Source organism: Phytophthora infestans, genomic scaffold, assembly GCF_000142945.1.
Source record: "Phytophthora infestans T30-4 supercont1.653 genomic scaffold, whole genome shotgun sequence".
Lineage (NCBI taxonomy): Eukaryota > Oomycota > Peronosporomycetes > Peronosporales > Peronosporaceae > Phytophthora > Phytophthora infestans.
In genome coordinates, this window is record NW_003303130.1 from 3,184 (window position 1) to 9,226 (window position 6,043).

Sequence of the window (6,043 nt, forward strand, 5' to 3'; positions counted from 1 at the left end):
TTCCCAATTGCCCGCATGCCTGCTTTCCGTGCTGGCATTGTTGAGGGTCACAATATGTGACGGGGTCACACAGCACCTTGCGCTAGAGGAAGTTATCTTCCGAGAGTATACAAACTCTCAGTGAACGGCAGTTCACAGGTCCCCTCTTTAATTAAAGAGAGCGAAGTGACCTAAATAAGGTAGATTGTAAACTGAGTATATTTATAGGTAGGTTAAGTTTGAGGTTAATACAAACTATCAGTTACCTATAGTAATGCAATGTCATTTAACCAATGGTTGGTTTTGAATGACCTTGGTACCTTGTACCAAATATCCCGGAGTATGACATGTCATACTCCTGAAGTGTGAAGTGTCACACTTCATGTAACCAGGGTACACTTAGTGCTACGTACCCCGTTACATCCTCCCCCACTTAGGTTCGGTTTACCGACCAATCAGAATGAAGAGATGTTCGTCACAAACTCTCATTCTCAAAGTCGAAAACCATCGACTCGGCCGCGCGAGCGCGGCGGAGGCTCACTTTACAGTTAGAGCCTCGAGCAGCAACCTGTGCGCTCTTCGTCAAGGTCTCCACTTCGACCGTTAACATGCCTCGTGCACTGCTAAGAGCGGTGCTAAGACACGCTCCAAGGCTGCAGCCGGTAAGGCGCAGGGCCAAGAGCACTAAGTCTCACGGCAAAGGCTCTGCACTCAAGGAGGCTACTCAGGTGGTCTTCCGAGCGATCGGATCCTCGGGTGACGCGCTTGCGACAGCGCGCAAGCAGGCGCCGCAGTCCGTCGCCCTCGTCTTCAGACAACCGTCCGAACCCTCGGTTCGTAGAACGCGAGTTCAACTCGGGCAGTGAAGACGATGTCGAGTCCGAGAGCACTCAGGATGCTCCTGCGGGCTCTGTGGGAGGGCACAGCCCAGTGCCCAGTGAGCACAAAGAAGGCAGCGTGCAGTCGCCCGCTAGCGATCACGGTGATCACAGTCCTAGGACCTCTGTGCGCTCTGAGAGTCCGGCCGTTAAGGCTAAGGGCGCTCCCAAAGCCGGTGGCGATGAGGAAGAGAATCCTCGCAAACGTCTCTCGCTTGCCGAGGGTCTTGCGCGCGCTAAGGCCTTTAAAGCCGAAGGCGCCAAGCCCTCAAAGAAGCGTACCGCCTCTAAGTCTCCACTCCGCGAGGAGAAGGAGACTCGACGCTCCTATCAGAGTCTCTTCGGCTCCTCGGATGAAGAGGAGGAGAAGGAGGAAGAAGAGGAGGAGGAGGGTGCTATCGTTGAGCCCCGGGAGGTCTCGAATGACCTCGACCAGCAGCAGGAGGAATTCCAAGCTGCCCAGCGTGTGCGTGGGGGTTCGGTGGCGGCACCCGTCAGCCAGGGAGCTGCCATCAACTCAAGAGGGTACTGGCCTCCCGAGGAGAGCTCTGGGGCTGACCTCTTCTTAGAGCTTCTCGTCGCTCCTCGTGGCCTTGTGGGCGGCCACACTTCTAGGGGCATCTATGAACGAGCCCTTGTTCAGAAAGAACAGTTGTTCGTCGACAACTTGGAGGCTGCTCGGTGTGTGCTTCTCGCGCAACACCGCATTCACCTTAAGGACTTCACGACTTGTCGTAAGAAGCCCGAGACCCGGGGTGGTCTCTATCCTGTTTGGGGATACCCCTGGGTTATGCCCGAGAACTGTCCCACGTGGAGTTCTTGTGAGGACATGTTCTGGGCGTGGGTGGAGACTCTCAAGTACTCGCCCACGGAGTTATGGGAACTCCATGAAGATCAGCAGCTGTCCCACATCCTGGACCAGCGTGATCTTCGTGTGAGGTTTGCCCACTTGGTCAGTAAGCGTATGCTGCCAAGGGACATCCTGAAGCGCGCGGCTTTTAGCGCTCACGATGAGCGCGGGTACGGTATGTATTCATCGACCGTACCCCGTTCGGGCAAGAATCCCCGGACTACTTATGAAGCTGCCGCCGCTTCTGTTCCCAGATTGCGACAGCCTTCGGGCAGTCAATCAGGTGCCGTTCAATCGGCTCCCACGAGTTCTCGGAGTGGGCATAACCCCTCCACTTCACGAGGAGCTGTCGCTTGCCGCGACACCGTTGCTCCTGGAGGATCCGCTCCACGTGGAAGTGGGCTTCTCCATTCCGGTCAAGCAGGGGCGGAGGTGCCCTCGTACGAGTACGAGTACTCGGCGCCTCCTGAGAGCCGCTCTTGTCCGAGTGCTCCGACTGCGGGTCCGACACAGGACCCTGAGGTTGACCGCCTCCGTCAATGTGTCCTCGTGCTTGAGATTGCACTTGGCCTTGGGACTGGAGGTAATGCTGCCGCCCAGGCCGGGAATCAGGGCGAGCTCGCTCGTCTTGCGGGCCGCCTGGACCTGGTGGAGCGAGAGGTCGCGAGCCTGCACCTGCGGGTGGATCGCCGGGCCTCTTCGTCCTATCTGGACGAGGCCTTTTTGCATGATCCGACGAATCGAGGCTTTGTTGCCACGTCCGGAGCCGCCTGCGGCACACTCCCAGACGTACGCGTATGGTGCGTACCCGGCGTACTCGGCGTATGGCGCCGGGGTCCGTTCGTATGGAGCCCCTCCGGCGTACGGTCTTGACCGCAGCCTTGCCGTCCCGACCGAGACTTAAGTGCCTGCTCCAACGCCCTCGTCGACGACTGTGACCGGCCCTCGCTTCGAGGAGCTGGGTCAAAAAGGATCTGCGAGTCAGCAACCCCCTGCAGGTCAAAGTACCGCTTAAGACGTCCGACATAGAACGTCGGGTGCGTCGTCATTGACTTTGGAAGGTCGATGGTGTACGACGCACCATGTCTGGCCAGGACTGCAAAAGGTCCGATGAAGCGGTGCTTCAGTTTGTTGCTGCCGACAGAGCTAACGGTGTCTAGAGGTAGGTTCCTCGTGTCTAGCAACACTAAGTCACCAATCTCAAATATACTTAAGCTTCCTCTTCCTTGTTTGTCTGAGTACTCCTTTTTGTTTATTATGGGCCGCTGCCATGGCATCGCGGACCCTGCTGACAATGTTCAGCTTGGTATCCATAAAGGATTTCACCTGTTTCCGCAGCGAAACTGGCCTCACATCCGAGACCTGGGCGGAAAGGGCTTTCCGAGCCTCTCCCCCACTTAGAATAGAGGAGTCAGTGTCTCCTCGAAGAGTGAGAGGCACTCTGAAGTGGCGGAAGCCGTTCAAGTAGAACAGCGTGAACCCCGTGGACGCGTGCACCGCGTTGTTGAGCGCAAACTCAACAACTGGAAGCTGCGACGACCACGTACGTGGCGCTGCCGCGCACACACTGCGCAGAGTGTCCTCGAGCACTCGATTGACGCGCTCTGTTTGGCCGTCTGTCTGCGGATGATCCGCAGTGGACATATGCAGATCCCAGTAAAGGGAACAGCGTTTTCCAAAACGCAGCAGTGAACCGCGGGTCTCGGTCCGAGACAATCGTCTCCGGGAGACCGTGATAGCGGAACACGCCATCGACGAACAACCTTGCGTTTTGTTCGCCCGTTACAGTGACGGGAACTGGAGCAAGATGTACCATCTTGCTCAGCCGACACACGAACACCAAAATTCCGGTGTTGCCGTGTCCGTCGGCGGGAAGCCCAAAGATGAAGTCAAGGCTCATCGACTTCCAACAATCAGCCGGTACGGGCAGGCTCTGTAGTGGAGCCGAAGAGTGCTCTGCGGGTTTGACCCGCTGACATGTTTCGCATGTCTTGACGTACCGGGCGACCCACTTGTACATGTGGGTCCACCAGAAGGACTGAGAGACCGACAGAAAGGTCTTCTCGCGGCCCAAGTGGCCGCTGGAGGGCGCGTCATGCGCCTCCGCGAGGATGTCGAACTTCAGATCCTCGTCGTTGGGTACGACCACCCGTGGAGGATCAGTGGGCTCTACCCGATAATAGAGGAGGCCCTCCTGCAACTCATATCGGTGGAGCCGTGAGCGCTGTCGCGACGAGAGCCAGTCGGACTTCGCGCTCGTTCCGGCCTTAAGGAACTTGACGATAGGCGCGACAGCCTCATCGTCCCGATACGCCATGCGTATCCGATCATATAGATCCGTTGTCACCCGCGTGATGTGGGCCAACTCATAGTCGGGACGCCTAGAGAGGGCGTCCGCAAGCACGTTGAGCTTGCCCGGCTTGTACTCGACGCGGAAGTTATATTCCGCGAAGAAGGACAGCCACCTCGCCATCCGTTGGGAGAGGTGAGGCGAGTTAGTCGCCGTCCTCAAGGACGCGTGGTCTGTGTAGATCACAAAGGGCGTAGAGCCCAGAAGGTGAACACGGAACTTCACAAGGGCATATTTCATTGCCAGGAGCTCCTTGTCATGGACAGGGTAGTTCCGCTCGGCGGCTTTGAGCTGCCGGGACTGGAACGAGATGACTCGTTCCTGTCCAGCCGTGTCGTCCTGCAGCAATGCCCACCCGATGGCGTAATCGGAGGCATCGCAGACGACGCTAAACGGCTTCGTCTCGTCCGGCAGAGCCAGGACAGGGGCCTCTTGAAGACTGACCTTGATGCTGTCAAAAGCATCCTGGTGCTCTTGTTTCCAGCGCCAGTCGACGTCCTTCTGAAGGAGGCTCGACAAGGGCTTAGCGAAGCCCGCGTACCCAGCGCTGTACTTGTGAAGGTAGTTGGCCAAGCCCAACCACTTTCGAATATCCTTCTGGGATCGGGGCGTCGGCCATGCTGCTATGGCCTTGACCTTGTCTGGGTCAGCCCGAACGCCCACGTTGCTGACGAAGCAACCGAGAGCTTTAATCTCTGGTGACGCGAAAACGCACTTGTCGATGTTGGCGTAGAGCTTGTTCGCTCGCATCACGTCCAACACTCGACGGAGGTGTCTTAGATGCACCTCCATGGCCGTCTTGCCTCCCTCGGCACGGATATGGACGAATATGTCGTCGAAGTACGTCTGTACGAAGGTACGCAAAGGGCGGAACAATTGCGTCACCAGGCGATTAAACGTCGCCGGGGCGTTAGACAAGCCCTGCGGCATGACGAGCCACTCCCAAAGCATGCCGCTTGGAGTGCTAACCGCGGTGAGCGGGATGTCACTCTCTCGCATCAGGATTTGGTAGTATCCGTCTACCAAATCCAGCGCACTGTACAGTACGCTCCCGGCCATGTTGTTCAACAACACATCCTTTCGTGGGATCGGTGTTTGGGCCGGCACCGTTGCGTTGTTCAGCTTGTTATAAGCGTGAACCAGACGCCACTTTCCGTTCGGCTTCCGAACGCAGAAAGTCGGCGTCGAGTGCGGGGGTTTCGACTCCCGCACCATGCCTGCCTTCGCTTTCGCGGCGAAGAAGGCATCAATGACCTCGCACTAACCGCGCGGGAGAGGCCATTGCCTCGTGACACAATACTTTGTGCCGGGCACGAGATCAACCTCGTGCCGTACGCCTCGATCCGGTGCGGTGGGTGTTTGCTCACCACGTCCGCATACTCCGTCACCAAAGGATACACCGGATCCTTGGGGTTCTTGAGAATCTCAGAACCCAAGCGCGCCTGACGCTGCTTGTTCATGTCTTCTAGGACGTTCTCGTCCAAGACAGAGGAGGAGTTCAGCTCCTCCTGAGTGGTCTCAGGTCTTGTGAGTACCATCTCAGCAATCTCTCCAGCCTTGAGGTTGGCCAGGAAAGACTCATCCGTCATTTCCTCGAGGTTCAGTATCTCCGCAACCTCTGGCAACGGCTCCAAGTGGACACCAGATGCCTTGACGGGTAAACGTGTCTCGCCATCGAAGATGTGATAACACTCTTCCACCGGCCTTGTCAGAGGAGCCCGGGCCCTGGACTCCGAGTCGCTTGAAGCGACGTCGATCGGAACGAAGTTCGGATCCGACTTGAGGCGGCAACGGTGTCTTTGCCGACGGCGTCTGTGACGGGGAGCTTTGCTGCCCACGTCTAGGAATGTCGTCGCTACGACATCCGAGGCACTCGTGGCCTCGTGTGATACTGTTGTACCCACACAGGAAGCGTGTTCAACGCCTTCCTCTTCAGTTAAGGTCTGGGCGACCGCGTGTGGCACTGTGTTACTCACACAGGAAGCG